At 39.5% G+C, this 19155-nt stretch overlaps 1 protein-coding gene across 4 annotated transcripts in view; it reads right to left on the bottom strand.

The window, feature by feature from the left end:
• The window catches only part of MEF2B (myocyte enhancer factor 2B), a 786689-nt gene that overhangs the window by 70614 nt on the left and 696920 nt on the right, over nt 1-19155 (bottom strand). The gene's annotated exons all lie outside the window — the stretch shown is intronic.

The following is a 19155-nucleotide window of genomic DNA, read 5'->3' as shown; positions in this document are numbered from 1 at the left end:
AGATATATAAAAGTATATCTCTTTATGGTATCATTCCTTCTTAAACTGTGATGGCTCAAAGCAGGCTGGATGTACTAAGGTGATCAGGCAGGCTAATCATCATTAATTTCGAGTTGCTGCTGTTAACAGCTACTTGTCTTTAAATTTCTGTAAGTCTTGTGGAAATTCCTTTTAAACAAAGTCAAATAAGTTGGAGGATCTTTTAAGACAAGCAGAGTTTCTGGCCAAAAAAAAGATAAAGTAGTTTGCAAAAACCAGAGCTGAAGGATATTACTATTGAGTCTGTTTTTACCTAACTGCCACAACCACAGCAGTACTACCCCCTCTGACAAATACTTTTAAAGAAAATATATTAAAAATTAAAAAAAAAGCTGCAGTGGTTAATGGAGTACCAGTTATGGATTTTTTTCTTCAAAATGTAACATTATACATTATGACAGTTTTAGCTTTCAATTTTGATCAACAATCTTTTTTTTAATATATACAAAAATGTTAGCTTTTAGAAGCAGAATTACTGCAAGTGCCGGAACTGAATTTAAATGCAGCCAGTCTGAAATCTCACAAGCTCTTTGCTTTCAGAAGTTCCACGGAGAAGTAACATTAACGTCTGAACGATATCCTGAGGAAACGTTAAATGCCTGATTAAAAGCAGCATGCAGTAACATAAACAAGCAGCACTGGGTTTTTCTTCAGCTTTAAGCAATAACTTGAACTGCAATTTTTCATTTTTAGGCATGGCTTTTCATGAAGTTTTCTATTGCTATACTATAACTTCAAATGATTCTTTTATAGTGTGCGCTATACTCTTAGTAACAAACTAAAGTGCTATGGGGAAGGATAAAGAAACAACTAAGCAAACTATTGTCTGTTATGAAATTCCTTCTGCGAAATTTTTAAGAAGGCATTCAGAGACAATTTAAAATCCATGATTTTTAGATCTTGTCACTTTTTAGTAGACATCTTGTCAACATTAAGAAGAAAAAGTGCAAGACATGGCTATTAAAAGTGTGTGTCATTATTTAAAATAATTTATTTCAGTTTTGGTCTCTAACCAAGGGAGGCTTCAAATCAAAGTAATATGTTAGTAATAAAATGCTAAATAAGGACAAAAGTATGTTAGTAATAAAATGCTAAATAAGGACAAAACTATTGTAGTAATAAAACACTAAATACAGACAAAACTATTGTAGTAATAAAACACTAAATACAGACAGAGGTATGGCAGTAATAAAACATTAAATATGGACAGAGGTATGTCAGTAATCAAAGGCTGAATACGGACAAAACGCTTGACCTTTTAGCAATAAAGATGCCTAGAGGTATTGTTTTAAGTAGCAGTATAATAAATATGCAGAACTCGAGTTCCTTTGCCCCTTCAATATGTGGGAAACTATGCTTTTCCCTTAACTAATACTCTTCCTTTTACCACGCTTTGGATTAGATGATGCATGCTTAAGTGGGTGCTGTACACATTTTGGAAACACAAATACTTGGAATATAGAGTTTTTTTTTCAGCACAGCAACTTGGAAATGTAGTTTTTGCAGTCCAAACCTGGCAGACAATGCAGAAAGGTAAAAGCTCATTTATTTTTAAGCAAGTGATTATGTGCCTTTTGTCTAAGAAATGACAATCCAAAGTTAATTTTTATTTGCCTTTTCTCCAAAATAATAGCAAAACTTACTTATAATATTAGGCAGGGGGGATGTTTGCTGTTAATGTCTTGCCTTCCAAATCCATGTTTGTCAGCTATTTCCATATTCTTCCTCTTCTTGTGATCACTAGTCTCTGTGCTCATGGAAAAATGTTCAGGCTTTAATCGTATATCCAACTAATTTGTAGTGCCCCTGCATCATATACTGCAATCCCCCATCTTTGGAACGGATAATAATCAAGTGGGGAACACTCTTCCATCAGTTTGTTTTTCTGCCCCACAGCTGATCACATGTTGCGACTGGTGCCTTTCCTCATCTGCCAAGTCTACGAGGCTCTCCTGTTCCACACCCAGACTTACTTGACCCGTGGATGGAGCTGATGAGGAGAATAAGGCATTCCAGTGCACAGCTGTACTGCTACTGTGGGTTAGTTTAGCTTCAGCTCTAACTTCCTTATTTCCCCTTGCAAACACCTTTTAGTGTCTAGTAGGTGGACATGCAATGGGATGTGTAGCATATTGTTCCACTTGCACAGTAATTCAGTCAATATCTTCCACTTATTCCCACTTAGGACAGCCTCATTATGTGTTGACAAGCTCCACCAGGGATCTAATGTGGAGTTTCCAGACATACACCTTCCCCCCAGGATAGGCAGACCTATCCTTTCCCTGATGCACCTCACATACCAGATATGTTAATCAAACCTGGGTCACCTGAGCCATAGTTAAAGCTTTATTCCTCTATGCCATGGTGCAGCTTCCATCACCTTTTTCAAATGCTACTCGGTTTTCCTGTTACCTAATCAATCCTGCTTCTAAACATGACCTCTGTCATGTACCAGTATGTGTCAGTCATCAGTACTTTAATGTACAGCTGCAATGCGTATGTTGGCTTCTGTAGATGTTCCCCTTCACAGCAGCATATAGTTGCATTATACTATTCTGTTATGATGCACAACAAAACTACCTTTACGTTTCACATTATTTTCAAGCAGTACCAACTTTCTTCTTACTTGCTCAAAACTCCTAGCTGCATCCCATCATTCTACTGCATTAATGATGGCTTTCATTTGACAAGCTGTTTAATGCAGTGATACATATGGTGCCATCAGGGTTGTGATGGCCTTTCTATATCCTTTCTCTGCTTTGACACTACTAGCTTCTTGTGGAGCATTAGAGCAAGCCATTCTATCATTGTGTGGTTTACTTCCCTCATCTTGATCATGTTATATGCTTTGAAATGTTAAACAAGCTATACTTTGCCTTTTGTTGTTCTAGTTTATAGTGGGCATCACAGTTTTCCAGCATCATACCAATTTATATAGTATTAGACATTTAAAATACTTATGCATTTGTGAAAGCGTGTGTGTGTGTGTGTGTGTGTGTGTGTGTGTGTGTGTGTGTGTGTGTGTCTAGGTTTCTGTGTGCATATGTGTCTGTCTGTCTGCCTGCTTGTCTGTTTGTCTGTCTTTGTTTATTATACTACATTCGCTGCTTTGCCAGGTTTGAACACTAGGCTCGAAGAAGCAGAGAGGAAAGTAAGACAGCCCTGACTCAACCCATTTTGTTCACTAGATAGTGTACTGTTGACAACAGATACAAGTTTAATAGGCAGAAAGCAAAAAGTTACATGAATTTAGAAATCTCATGAATATAAATTGCTACCTATACCCTTCCCGAATGCCATGAGTAAAATGACGTGAGTAAATCATTATGTAGGGGGTATTATAATGCCCAAGTATCCCTTGTTGATGACATTTTTTTACCATTGCTGCTGCACAGTACACTTGGAATAGACTTTGCTGGAACAACATGACAAGGTGGCATTCAATCCTGACAAATGCTTGCTGCTGAAGTGAAGCTAGCCATCACCAAAGTATGGTCTAATTCTTAAGCTATTGCTCAGGGAAAGAGGAAAAAAGTATAGTTGTGCAAGTAAGCTTAACTATAATAGTAGATGTATGAAAGATAACTGTGCCAAGAATATAACAGCTGGTCAGTTTCCAAAGCTTCAAGACACCTAAAATGCACCCTAACAGTTAGTCTGTTTGAGCTGAGCTGATTAAAAAGAGAGGTTTGGTTGCCAAGCCCTTCAGAGCTTTCATACCATCAGGGGGAGACTGAGCCCTAAAAGAACAATGCTAGGAACAAAAAAATAAGTCTCCTCACACTGGCATAAACAATGCATCAAAAAACAAGGGGGAATGGATGGAGGGAGCAGCTACTATAGCAGTGGTCATTCGAACATCTGCTGTTATGGTAAGTTTACTTACACAACTGTACTATGTTCATCCTCTGGATCACTGCTGCAGCAGCTTTAGCTAAATAGGTAGCTCACTGTAGATTACTACATTTGGGAGTCGGAAGGGGAAGGGTCCAGGAGCCCCTGGAGAATTTTATATATTTATTTATTTATCTGACATCTGTTTACCAGGAAAGTCCGACTGAGCAAGAAAGTGCCCATTTTCAATGGAGGCCCAGGGAGAAAAGCTCCACAGTCACAATATTTCAAAAATCAAGTACAAATACAAACTATCTGTTACATTACAAAATAAGAGTGAGAAAATGTAATGTAAATGTAAGAGTGAGAAAATGTAATGTAAATGTAAGAGTGAGAAAATGTAATGTAAATGTAAGAGTGAGAAAATGTAATGTAAATGTAAGTTGTGAGAAAATGTAATGTAAATGTAAGAGTGAGAAAATGTAATGTAAATGTAAGTTGTGAGAAAACCACAGAACATGTGTTCCATAGTAGAGTAGAATGAAAAACAATAATGTGTTGAAGAAAAGGTGAGGAAAAACTCAATAGTCATAATATTTGTTTGTAGATTAGTATGTGGTAAATGAGCACCAAGACAATTCTAATAAGATATTTAAAGAGATATTAGAGGTTAAATTATTAGAGAGGGTGAAGTATAGTGAGGAAGTATAGCCAGGATTGGCACAGGAGCGGGTCCAAGATTTTGGAACGTATGGTTTCATGAAGCATTTTAAGATAGGTGGGTTATAAATTACTTTGGTGGTTAGAGGTAAGGAGGTCCCATTGTTTTACTACTGAGTATGAGTATAGGCTTTGTACAGGGGATTTATTTGGGTTAATTAAGATGAGAAGTTGTTTGTCTTCTGATCTAAGAGTTCTTTTTGGAAAATACATGTTGATTAAAGGGGTACGGGCTGGGCAGGCTAATGGTTCGTATATGATTTTATGCATTGTTATAAGCTGAATGTAGGAGAGGTGGAGGGGGAGTTTCAGCCAGCTAAGGGCATGCAGAGCTTTACAGTGGTGGGTAGAGGAGGATGAATTAGTAGCAAATCTGGCAATTTTGTTGTAGCAGCTTTCAAGTTTGTTTTTATGGAGGATTGTAAACTGGTTAGAATTGGTGCTCCATAGAGTACAGAGGGCAAAAGGTAGGTTTTGGCCAGAGTAATTTTTGTGGCTATGCTCAGAAAATGATGGTTTCTGTATAGCATGTCTATTTTTTGGTGGGTTTTCTTAACATTGCTTTGGATGTGGAGGTCAAATTTAATACCATCTATTATGACTCCTAATAGTTTGGTATACTGGACTAACTGAATTTCACTGCCACTTGCTGAAACAATTTTGAAATATCATTTGTTGGGCATGTGAGTTTTGGGAGTAAAGAGGAGGAGTTTGACTTTTGGGGGTTGAATAGGAGTTGTGCCATTGTAAGCCAGGTTTCAATGGAAATGACAGCTTATTGAGTGCTTTCTTGGAGGTGACTTAAAGTGTTTGAAGTGCATATGATGGTAGAATCATCTGCATATTGAATCAAGGTGCCTTCACAATAAGAAGAATGTAGCTTATTGATTAAAATATTGAATAGTAGAAGGCCAAGGATGGATCCTTGTGGGACTACTGTGGAAGTGGGAAAATATACAGAGATGGATCCTTGCCACTGTTGGCTGTTGATAAGGTAGCTAGAGAACCATTAAATAGATGGAGATGCTATACCCAGGATGGAATGTTGATTGAGGAGTTTACTATGAGAAACCTTGTCAGAGGCTTTTGCTAGATCTAGAAATACTGCAGATACAAGTTTATTAGAATGGTACTAGCAATACCTGATCTAGACCCAGACAAGGACTCAAGCTTATAATGCTTTATAAACATATGTATAAAAGACCAAGTTGCTGCCTCTAGAATACTTCTAGAATCCAACCCTTTCAAAAAGCCATAGATGAAGACAAGGCCCTGGTAGGGTTGGTCTTGATCCTGCCTGGAATAGTTTTATTGTGATGAATATAACAAAAAGTAATAGCCTGAGACAACTATTTGCAAGTAGTTTGCTTTGTCACAGGTTGTCCCTTCTTCTTACCTTTACAAGAAATGAACAACTTATTGGAAGTTCTGAAAGATTTTATTTTGTCAAGAGTACCCGAGTTGCCTGTGGACATCCAAGGTATGAAGTACCCCCACTCATTTTTGGTTCAGAGATGAAAATAGGGAGATGAATAGAATGACTTACAGTAAACTTTGGCCATAAAAGAAGGATTAGTTCTCAAACAAACCTCATTTCTGTGGAAAACAAGATACTGACGACTCACCATGAGAGCTTGAAACTCAGATACTCTCCTTGCAGAGGTCAGACGAATCAGTAAGACAGTTTTCCATGTTAAGAACCTCAAGTGAACCAGATTAGCCGGTTTAAATAGAGCAAGTGTTAGCTCTGCTAATACAAAATTAAGATTCCAAGGAGAAGCCACTGGATTTCTTGGAGGCCCCTTATGCAAACCCTTTCAAAAACATTTTGACATGAGATTGCACTGAAAGAGGAGGATCCAAGGGCAGACATGTTGAAGAGGCCAGTAACTGAACTTTGATGGAAGAGTAAGACAGGCCATAGGAAAGTAACTCACACAAACATTGTAAAACCAGAGAAACACTAGTCCTCTCCTCAATGGGTGCTGATTTTGTTGTTGGCACCAACTAGAAAACATTTTCCCATATGCTAATATATGATTTCCTAGTAGTAGGTTTTTTTGTTTCCATTAGTACACACTGCATGTCCCCAGTAAACAGGTGCCCAAAGGGAATTAAGGCCTTATCATCCAGACAGGCAACTGAAGTTGACTGGAGTGGGGATGTATCAAACACCTCTAATCTTGTGTCATTAGGCCCATTCTGTGAGGAAGTTTGCAGGAACTGTCCCGTCATTTCCAAAAGCACTGAGAACCACTGCTGCCTGAGCCAGAAGGGAGTCACCACAGTGATCTTAGGGGATTCCTTTTTGAATCTTCAAAAACGCTCTGGATATCAGTGGAAAGGGTGGAAAAGCTTACAAGAGCATTCCTGTTCAAGGAAAGGAAAAGGCATCTGTCCTCCAGGCCTTCTTGACTGCAGTCCTGTAGCAGAATATAGACAACCGACTGTTCGGAGACAAATAGGTTTACTTGAGGAACTCCCCACAGATGCATCAAATCTTGGAAGACCCCCTTATCTAGTTTGTCAGCTTGTCTGCCACACAATTTTGCTCTGAAGGAATGTAGAATGCTTGTAGAGTGAAATTGTGCTGTGAAGCTATAATTCAAGCTAACACGGCTAGTTTGCAAACTGATTACAATCTTGTTACCCCATACTTGCCGATGTACCGCATAACTATGAAATTGTCTGTGACCACTTGAAGTCCAAGGGACCAAAGGTGATTCAGAGAAGTGAGTGCCTTGATCAGGGAAAGCATACATTTTATATTTATTTACTTACATCTATCCTTGGGTCTGACACACCTTGCACTTTTATCTCTTCTAAAACGGCTTTACAAGCAAAGTCTGAGGCATCTGTGATGACTGCTTTAGAGCAGGGAGGGAAAAGGGGAGATCTGGGTTTAGGAAAATTTGCTGTCTCCACTGTGTGATTTCCCTTCTGACAAAACCCAGCACTGATATTTGAAAAGACAAATGATGTTGATGCTGGGATCAAAGAGACTTCAGATACCATTGTATCTTTCTCATTTACAGACTTACCAGGGATATGATGAGAATCATAGATGCCATGAAACCAAAAATCCTGAGGAGTTCCCTTGCAGTGACTGAAGTCTGAGTGGAAAACCGTATAAATAGATCTAGGTATAGATCTAACTTTTTTTCTGTGGAAGAAAAGGTCTTTGAACTTGACACATCAAGAATGCAAACCTGTGTGAATGAATTAAGAAAGGCTTTTGAATGTTCTCTTGGAATCCCAGCTTGTGTAAGAACTTTCACACAAGTGAGAGATTCCTGACACTTTGAAAAAGACTCTGCAAAGGTAAGTAAGTCAATTAAATATGGTAAAATGTGGATACCCTATAGCCTACAATGAGTACAATGAGCTACAAATGGAGCTAAATGCTTTGTGAGCACTTTTGGTGCAATGGATAGTCCAAAGGGTAAGGCAGAAAACTGATAACGTGATCCAGACCCACAAAGAAGAAATATCTGACATTTGGATGAATAGGGATGGGATGATTAGCATCTTTTAAATCTAGTGTTATCAGGAAACTTAAATGAGGAAGAAGCGGTAACAGGTTGTGAAGTGACAGCATTTTGAACTTGGGCATTATTACAAACAGGTTTAGGAAAGAAAGATCCAGAACTGGTCTCCAAGCATTTTCCTTCTCTGGCACTAAATGCATCCTTGAATAAAAACCTTTCCCAACTGGTTCTATCACTCCCTGAGATGGCATGTGTTGAAGGACAAGGGCAAATAAAGGAATCAACTAAGTCATACATACACTGTGAACTGTACAACGAAAGAAACTAAAACATTTAAAGCAAATTTTTCCTCAGAAGAAGAAACTGCAGACTAAATATTCCTCATACTTTGACAATTAGAGACAATAAACTTTAAAATATGAGCCTGACAATTCAAAATTCTAAAAATCAAAGTTGCAGAAGCATACATTTTTCTCATATTTATAATCTTCCCTTTCTTGTCAGAAACAGCAGGATTTGAATTAATGAAATGTTTAGCAGTAGCAGGATTAACTAAAGCTGTGCTGGGTCAGGTTTGGGATGAGTGTATAAAAACGTAAAAAGCTGAGGAACTTTACAGATTATGTCTAGCTTTTTAGAGGACAGTGACACACTTATCCTACAAAGCTGACAGAACTGGAGGAATGGGTGAAGGTTCTGGAAATCCCTTCTGTAGCAACTCATGGTATCTTGTGAGGGACTGAGAAACTTCAGTGCTCTCACACTGAAAACGCTAGTACATTCTTTAAACAATCTCAGAGAAACAGAATCCAAAAATGACTTCTCCTCTGAGTCTGAATTAGAAAACTGAGGAGAAATCCCTGCATCTGTCCTTTCATCCTCCCATCCAAAGTCAGAGTTTTGAATCTCTTCAGGAAAAGAGGCATCCCTCTTTCTTTTACAAAAAAAAAAAAAACACCTTATAAGATCATCAATAGCCTGAATTAAACCCTGAACCAGAATCACTAAACTACTCCAATCTAAGGAAATTTGAGGAGGTGTAGATGCATGTTTAGTTTTTCATTTCCTTTTGGCAGGACAAATGAGGCCAACAGTGTCATTAATGGCAGCAGCAGCTTCCACAGGGATGTGTGCAACATTTTGAACAAACAGGGAAGACTTTCTTGTTCCCTGTCCCAGGACTGACAACAAGAGTAGCTCACCTTTGTCCACTGAGGGGATCCCAACAGCCATACCAGAGGGATTTGAGGTAAAAGATGAGTGGGCTGAGGAACCAGCTTTGGCCAAAGTAAAGTCACCCACCTGTGTTTGAGGCAAATTGCTAGCCTGCTGTGGTGGCAAAGGCTGCTTGCTTAACATTTTCTTTTTGTGGCTTGAAGAAGAACTGACCATAGGACCAGTAGATTGTTCCATGGTCAAGCCAAAAATGGTGACTAATGGGGTACATGTGTCAGTGATGTGTCCTCTCCTGTTTGGCATTTATTTTGTAGACAGCCAAGCCAATTTAACAGAAGCAAAGTTGACCAAGTTTTCTAATGACTGTGAGCTGGGAACTGTTATCCATTCATTCAGTGATACTAAACTGTTGCAATAAAGGTAGGAATATGCATATACCTTGTGTACTTAAAATGGTCTCAAGCTGAATGTAAGAAAATGCAGCATAGTAGCATCTGGCAAAATATTTGTTTCCACCACATCTTTTATAAGTTGTACTCCCCTTCAGTCAAATGTTATCATAAGAGATCTGGGTACTCACATAGATACCTTTCTTTCATTCGATCGTCATGTTACCACCACAGTGAGGAAATCCTTCTATCTGGCTAAATTAATTTTCAAGGGAATATCTTCAAGCCTTCATCTTACTACCCTTCTTTTACCAGATTCATCACCCTGTATCATGGCCCCTTCAACATGTACAAATCCATGCATATTGCTCAGCTGGAATGCCCCTTTAGTTTTAACCAAGAAAATTAAAGGCCTAAAATCCTTCCACTACCTCAGTAGATTAGCACAGCTCTCCTACTCAATAGTATGCTTGTTGCCGTGAGGTGACTGGTGTCTCAGTTTTTGAACCATCTGACCTCCTATTTCTTTGCAAAATCAGGGCTTTATAAACACTTGTACTAGGGATCTAAATCTACACCAGTAAATAAGCAGGATTCATTGGATGGGCTCCCAGTCTACGAAGTAAGGTAACATCACAGGCCCAGCAAAGTACTACATTATCTACTTTTAAAGAGAGTTTTGATGACTGGATGGGTAGACATCAATTTGCACCAGTAATATCATGTACGGACTTGCTCGGTTTGGGAGGTGAGAGCTATGACATGCTTGCAATGGTTGACAAGAGTTTTAAGTCTGTCTACTTAAAGGTATATATGGCAAGGCATCTTTTGGCTCTTGCGATTGCTTGTCTAGTATTATTCCTACATTCCTTTGTTCCTATAACCATTTCACAGGTTGACTGACTGATTTATGTCAGTGGTTGAGTGGGCTAGTCAGCTGAACCTTTTCAGTAAAGACCTAGGTTCTGAATAAGAGCATAAATGCAAACTAATTGTACATTTTTCAGAGGTATGTACAAAGCAAGCATACAAATTTAGAAACCTTAAAAGAAAATGCAATAGTTACATCAGTGAATATAATACTTTGGAGACAGTGGATGACTATACAATTGTTACATTAAGAGAGAATTGGTCATAAAATAATCACACTGGCAACAGAACTAGATAAAGTTTGTTATAAAATGTAGAAGAAAGAGTACTTACAATGGTTTCAAAATTTAAAACATTATGGTGCAGTAAAAATGTAGATATTTACCAGTGTTGTTCTAGTTTATAGTGGGCATCACAGAGAGCATTAATATTCTAAAATCCTAAGTTCTTTCAGCCCTCAGCTAGAACACTTCATCCATGCACTCTGATAGTATACTACTTTGCCTGATTATCAGTGCAAAATATGGCTTATCTGAACACCTCCTTAACCTCTTTAATCTAACTGTCCCCACTGGTTACATTCCTGAAGCCTGGAAAACAGACATTGTAATGCTGTTACACAATGTTTGCTTAACCATGGATTTGGTGGGTTTCTATCAGTTCAATGAATGGCATTTTCAGTGCACTTACATTGAACATACAGTTCATCGAACTGTTCATACTGAGATTATGGTACAGTACAGATCGGGAAATTTGCCCTTTCCCCACTACTGTGTGATCTCAGAGTTGGTATATATAGTTAGCAGGGGGTGTGGGGGTGCAACCCCCCACATGAGCAGAATTCGATGAACGGCATTTCTGATGAAATGCCATTCATTGAAGTGTCACTTTGATGAAGTGATACAGAACCAGACCTGGTAACTATAGAACCATTAGTCACAAGAGCCACATATGTAAAGCGATACAAAAAGATGATCTCAGACTTCACTAATCTGAATAATGAAAATCTCTTAATTCTGTCCCCTCATCAATTTAGCTTTGTCAGAGGCAGTTCCTGCCTCCTTAGCATTGTAAATTTCTATGAAAAAGTCACCAAAGTAGTGGACAATTTCATGCAATACCTACAGCATATCCGGACCTGGCCAAGACCTTTGAAAGTATTTCTCATGTAGGCATTATTTGACAGAATTGTAACTCTCACTATAAAAACATATGCTGTGTGGCAGAAAGCTAACTTGTTATTTGACAGGACTCATGTACCTGGTCACAGGTGTCACTTCTGAAAACAAATAAATGTATCACTGATATATCACGTGGCTCAGTCCTGGATCCTCTTCTATTTAGCATCTTTTTCTCAGATGTTCAATCAAACAAATTAGAGTGTAATAAATTCTCACCACTTCTAATACATACTGTGCTCCATTATTTGCTTGTTGTCATATTACCTACAGATTTTCCTAATTTCATCAATGAAATCGTGGCCTTACAATATTTTTTGATATTTAATATTTTAAGTTTGCTCAGTTGTTTTGATAATGTGTTAATGTAAATCAAAAATAAAATTAGATATGACATTTTAACAGCTCCCTATTGAAATATTAGCACTTGAAATGTCAAGTGTCCACAAGATGGCAAAAAGGACCAAAAACGCAGGAGAAGAGCGAATCTTGAAAAATGCTTTTCTCCTTTAAACCTCTTTTTACAGGGGAGCAAGCCCCCCTGCACCCCACATCCCCCGGACATATATATACCATCTCTGAGATCACCATACAGTGGAGAAAAGGGAATATTCCAAGAAATGGCATCTACGACTTAGTATATGTAAGTCTGATCTTTTGACAATTCAGTCTCTGTATTTCAGGACTTGTTCTACCGGGTTCTGACATTTCAAATGGTTACCCATTTTAACTGGGATTCTTTTAATGTTGATTGTTAAAAAGGTTTTGTATGGATTTTATGAATAGTAACTTGTTTTCCTTTGATTTCAAGTCATATTGATAAAACACCTTGACTTTTTTCTTAAATAAGTCTCAACTGGTTTATCAGATGTTTTACACAACTTTTTTAGACTGAAGACCCCAGCCTTTCTATGTTGGAAGGAAGCCTTCTAGCTTATCAGTGGGAGTGGTAAGCACTAGGTAGCCTATCTACCACAAGAGAAGTGGTTTCTGGCCCAGAAATTGTAGTTTATTGGCAGTTTGTGCAGTTTTTCCAACCCTTTCAACTGAGTGGTATAAAAGCCCATGTTTGAGCTCGTTTCCCACCTTTCCTATAACTAGTCTAGTCCAGATACAGATTTCCTGTATCCAGGATGGTTTGCAAGCTTCTGAGCCCCCCAAGCCTGTCTGTGTTGGAGGGAAGCCTACTAGCTTATCAATGAGAGTGGTAAGCACTAGGCACCTTATCTACCATGAGAGGAGTGTTTTTTGACTCAGAAATTGTAGTTTATTGGCTGTTTGGGCAGTTTTTCCATCTCTTTCAACTTTCTGGTTTAAAAGCCTGTGTTTGCGCCTGCTTCCCACCTTTCCTGTAACTAGTCTAATCCAGAAACAGATTTGCTGTATCCAGGACTGTTTGTAAGCTTCTGAGTCCCCAAGCCTTTCTGTGTTGGAGGGAAGCCTTCTAGTTTATCAGTGGGAGTGGTAAGCACTAGGTAGCCTATCTACCACAACAGGAGTGGTTTCTGGCCCAGAAATTGTAGTTTATTGGCTGTTTGGGCAGTTTTTTCATCCCTTTCAACTTTCTGGTTTAAAAGCCAGCATTTGCATAGGTTTACACTTGTTTAAGCTTTGCCTAGAGCCGCCGAGCTGAGGTAAACTATTACTGGTGCCAGAAAGTCTGCTCTTCAGTTTTTCCCTTGAATCTTGCTAGTTCTTTCTCTCTTGCACTTCAAATAGTTTAATCGCTTTGCAGTTCAACAGGTTTTTGTAGCAATTATTGTAGCACACCTAAGTGCCATCAGCACTAGTTCTTCATGGAAATAGCTCCATTACTTAGTTATGACCACCCCTCCTGACATGATTAAAGGGCAGTTCCCTGTGCTTTCTCCTATTAACCTGGTGCACTTGGGCATTCTGAAGCAGTATATCAACTGCCTCATGTACACAGACAACCCTCTCCTCTAACCTCCCAACACTCATACATGTGAGAGATGCACTTATATCACCAAATTGGAAGCTACGCACTCTCCAGCCAAGACCAGACTAGCTGGTCAAGAGGAGAAGGTCAACATTTGCACCGTACCACATGGAACACATTATTTATTTATTTTATTTGCAGTTTGTTTCCCAGGATGGTCCATTGGGCCACGAGGAGCCCATTTTCAATGGAGTCCTGGAGAGAAAAGCTCCAGAAAAATATGCAAATTACTTAAAAGAAGCAAGTTATAACAATAGAGAGTACAGCAATACAGGTAAATGGCATTAGTAAAATGCAAACACAAAGAAATCTTTAAAAAAGACAAAGTTATATACAAAGTTTGTTAATTTCATCAGTTGCTTAGCAGGGTTAAGTGCAGTAGAATGACATTTATAGCTGTATTAGCTCTTGGAGTATAGCTAAAGTTGGGGGAGTTTATATAGGGTGGGAACAGGAGCATTTCCAGTGGGATGTTAGGTGGGAGTGAAATAACATTTTGAAGGAAGAGAGGCTGCTAGTGGTACAGATGAGAAGTGGAAGTGAATTCCAGAGGCGAGCTAGGGAGAAGGACAGAAGATGTTTGCCTGGTGGGCGGGAGGGTTTATGCAGTTCAAACTGATTTTGGGAGTTAGATCTTAGGAGTCTATCAGGTTGATGCACTTTAAGGGCAGTGGCAAGGGAGTGGCAGAGAGAGGGACAGAAGATGAGTTTGTGTGCTTGGATAAGTTGGATATAGGAGAGGTGATTTGGTAGCTCTAGCTAATTCAGTTTATGGAGGGCAATACAGTGGTGTGTAGAAGATCTGTGGCCTGTTGTGAATTTTGAAATTTTATTGTAACAGGAGGAGAGTTTTGTCTTGAGGGAGGATTGCAGGTTAATAAAGAGTGAGGCACCATATAGCAGGGATGGGATGAGGTATGTGGTAGAGAGAATAAGCTTAGTAGACGGAGAGATGCAGCGGTTGTGACGATAGAGCATGCCAAGTTTCTTATGAGTTTTTTTGATATTTACTTGTAGGTGGGTGTCAAACTTGAGCTGGTTATCGATGAGGACTCCTAGTAATTTTGCATTAGATACTATTTTGAGAGGTGTATTGTTCTGACTGGTGATTTGTCTAGGGTGGTGGCTTTGGAAGGGGTAAATATCATGAGTTTGGTTTTAGAGGCATTTAATGCTAGGTGGTTGTCTAGCATTCATTTTTCAGTGGAGGAGAAGGCATCTTGAGTTAATTTTATTAGTATGGAGTTGGAGGTGGCAGAACATATTATAGTTGAATCATTGGCGTATTGGATGAGACTAGCATTGTCTGATGGAAGTTTTTTATGAAAATGTTAAATAGCAGTGGACCTAGAATTGAGCCCTGGGGTACTCCTGTGGAAGTGTTGGGGAATGGGGAGGTAGCTTTTTTCCACTTTACTGCTTGTTGCCTATTTGAGAGATAACTGGTGAACCAGTTGATAGAGGAGGGGGAAAGATTTAGTTTAGAGAGTTTGGTAAGGAGAAGGTTGTGAGAGATGGTACTGAAGGCCTTTGAAAGATCTAGTAGGAGGGTACATACAATGTGGCCGGAGTTACAGGCCTTGTTAACACTTTCTAGGAAGTAGAGGAGAGCTGTGGTAGTGCTGTGGCCAGGTCTGAATCAGTGTTGTGTGAGAGTTACAAGGTGGTTGTTTGTGAGATAGGGTAAAAGTTGAAGGCGGATGCATTTTTTGAGAAGTTTAGAAATGAGGGATAGGATGGCGCTAGGTCGAAAGTTTGGGATGTTATTGCTGTTAACCCCCCTTTATGGAGTGGAATAATAAAGGCCTTTTTCCAGAGTTGGGGTACATAGCCTTCTGTGATTGATCAGTTTATTAGAATGCAGATGGGGAGGGCTATGGCTTCTGCAGCTGACTTTAAGAAGTAGGAGGCGATTTGATCAGGAGCATTAGAAGTTGGTTTCAGGTTTTGAAGTTTTTTTTTATAGTAGATATAGGGATGGGATTTATGGAGAAGGGAGGAGGTTGAGAGGTGGAGGTACTATGGTAGGAGAGGGTAAGTATAGGGGTGCGGAAGTAGGGTTGTTAGTGAAGGTAGTTGTTAGTTTGGCTATGGAGTAGATGAAGAAAGAATTAAACTGGGTAGCTAGGTCTAAGTCGGCAGCATTTGGATCAGGGTGTGGTTTTCTATTTTACCTGGATTAAGGAGAGAGGAGATTCCATACCAGAATTTTTTTGGGTTTGTATTGTGATTGGTCTGGAGTGTTGAGAAATAGGCTTTCCGGTCTGAAATAATATGTTTTTTTTTTACTTTGTTTCCAAGTATTCTGTAGTCATTCAGGGTGGTTACAGTCTTGTTATTGTGGTAGCGTTTCCAAGCTTTATCTTGGAGTCACATAATGCTTAAGATGTCTTTGGTTAGCCAAGGGACGGATTTACTTTTAATACATTTTGTTTTCAGGGAGGCCAAGGAGTCTAACAAGTTTAAGAAAGTTAAATTGAAGTAGATGATGGCATTATCTAAGGGTAAAGTTTTTAGATGGGTTACAGTTAATTCCTTTGAGCAAGTATATGAATGTATTGGGGATAAAGTTTTTTAAGGACCGAGTGGAGATATAGGTGTGAGATAGTTGTAAGGAAGGGGAAAGATTGTGGGCAAAGGTTTGAAAGTGATTGCTGAGTGGGTCGGGAAAGATACCACTATCAGAGATATTGTGAGGATGAGACACTAGAATCCAGTCAAGGGTACTTCCAGTCGAGAAGTCCTTGGGAGGTCTGGTTATGGCATTGATAAGTTGGGAGAAGTTATACAGGTTTATATTTAGAGGGTTTGTGGGAGATTAAATAGTGGCCCAGTTAATATTTACATCACCCAAGATTATAGTCTCCTTTGTTACATTGGTGGAAAACCAAGAGAGAATGTCTTCAAGGATTGGGACATTGTCTCCAGGAGGGATGTAAAGGGTAACTATGCAGATGAGCTTGTGTCTGTTTACCTGAAGTAGGCCTGGAATTAGTTCAGCGTTAGCAAATTGGGGAATCTGTTTGGTGAAGGGAGTGAGTAGGAGGGAGGATGAGTAGAGGAGAGTGGCTCCCCCACCTTTTTTATGAGTTATATCTTTTCTAATTATGCAGTAGTTGGGTGGTATTAGTACAGAGTCTTTTATATGGGGTTTCAGGCAGGTTTCAGAAATGGACAGGATATCTGGCTGACTGTGGAGAAGCCAGGCATAGAGGTTGGGATCCTATTACATATGCTCTGAGCATTTAGATCTGTGAAATGGAGGGATTTAATATTAGGATGAGGGTAGGTTGAGACTTGAGGGGGGAGGGGGCCCAGAGTTTGGGAGGATATCGCCGGAGAGAAGGATGGTGATAAATTGGCAAATATGGGAAAATAGGTGTTTGGATAGCTTAGTATCAGGTGTATGAGTTACTAGTTTTGTAGGAGAAGTACTAACATGGATGAGAGTTGTAGTTTTGGGAATAGGTTTGAGTTTATAGGGGAAGAGTAAACACATAGCCCTCCAGAACACCCACCATCACATCTCTCACATAAAAACACAAAGCACACACTCACCTTAGCAGAGGCTTTCAATAGAAATTTACCCAAACAGCAGAGACCTCCAAGACAAAAATGCACTCGACCACCACAACACAGCACAAACCACAGGACACATAGCTCACCTCCACAGTGTGCCCCTCAACCTAATCCCCTAAGGCTAAACACCTTGTCTAATACACTGATCATAGGTGACTCAATAGTGAGACACACAGATGTTCCACTCACTAGGATGAATAAGGAGAAGGTAACAGTCAAGTGTCTATCGGGTGCCAGAATCTGACACATAACACATGCACTCATGTCACTCCACAAAAAGTACAAGTATGACTCTGTCATTGTCCATGTGGTTGTGAATGACCTGAGATGCACCTCCCTGGACTACATGAAAAGAGACATGGCGGAGCTCTCAGATTATGTGGCTAAGGCAGGTATGACCCTAGCCCTGAGCAGTATCCTACCATCACCCAGAATGATACCGCAGTACAAACAAAAAATGATTGACTTCAACAATTGGCTAAATTTCTGGTGTCATTCTAAAGGGTTCAGCATCTGTCTGCTTGGGTTGACATGATTGACAGACCTCAATGCTGTGCCAGAGATGGCCTGCATATGTCACCCCTGAGTTTTCGGGTAGAGGCAAAGGCTCTTGCCACCCCTACAGTTTCTTTTTTAGGGGGTATTCCAAAGACCAAATTACCACTGTAACAGCTATAAATAAATGCAATCTGGGGGGGGGGGGTCATGCTGCTCAACGCTAGAAGTCTAAATCTTAAGATGCACTTGACGCACTCCTCAAAATGGAGAATATCGACATTTGTGCTGTAACGGAGACTTCATTTAAAGCATCAGAAAGCACCTATGTGCTACCAGGCTATAACTCATTTCACACCTTTCAGCCCCAAAACATGGACTGTAGCTCCAAAGGTGGTGGTGTCTCCATATTCATAAAGGATATGCACATCCTCCAGACTAGTAGCCCAGCATAATGCATCTGAGATACTGTAGGTGCAACTAACATTGGGTAAGACGGCGATCCAGGTCATAGCCTGCTATAGGTCCCCAACCATGTCCCTAGACTCACACTCCATGTTTCTAAGCACCCTAGAATCTATCAAGGTCCAACCCAACACTCTCATACTAGGAGACTTCAACTACCCCTCCATCAACTTGGAGAACTACTCAAGAACCAATACACTGGCCCAATGATTCCTGGAAATCATTAATTCCAATGCCCTGGACCAGCTCATTCTGATGCCCACTAGAGGAAGCAACATTCTTGACCTGGTTATTAGTAACATGGGCGACCGTTGCTCTATATCAGTAGTCAATCCCTCCCTGGTCACATCTGACCATAAACTAATCACCATGCAAATCAACATCTCACCCACACCGCCTGCAAAGGCAACCCCCTTGAAAAACTTCTTATATTCTTCAAACAAGCCAACTGAAAGAACTTTAAAGGCACAATGATTCCTTAACAGAAAAATCAAAGAGTTGGAAGACTTGAACTATTCAGAAACTTCAGAAACTGTAATTTATTTTGCTTCTTATAGGTTACTAAAAGGGTACCTCTGCTAGGTTTATAAGACAACGTCTAATCTGGTGTTGTCTGTATGCCAGAAGAGCAATGGTGGCAGATTTAATATCTGATTGTATGATCTAATACTAAAAATAAACATCAAGCATACAAAAAGTGACATATACATTATAAAAGTTCTTCAAATTACTACGGAATAAGCTTCCCTTCCTACCAGAAGAGCTCATTCATTAACATCTTCAAAAATAACCCCGATGTACATATGAAGAGTAGGCAAAATGAACATGGGGTTTTCACACCTAAGAGTCCAGACAGACCCTAAACCAAAGACAACACTATATGGATATATGAAGATATAAGAAATGTTCCATATTCATGTAGAATTTCATTATAATGAAAGTAAAGTAATTCCATTTAAGTC

Source organism: Protopterus annectens, chromosome 13.part0, assembly GCF_019279795.1.
Source record: "Protopterus annectens isolate FY-2018-M chromosome 13.part0, PAN1.0, whole genome shotgun sequence".
Classification (NCBI taxonomy): domain Eukaryota; kingdom Metazoa; phylum Chordata; order Ceratodontiformes; family Protopteridae; genus Protopterus; species Protopterus annectens.
This window is presented reverse-complemented; position numbering and strand designations above follow the sequence as displayed.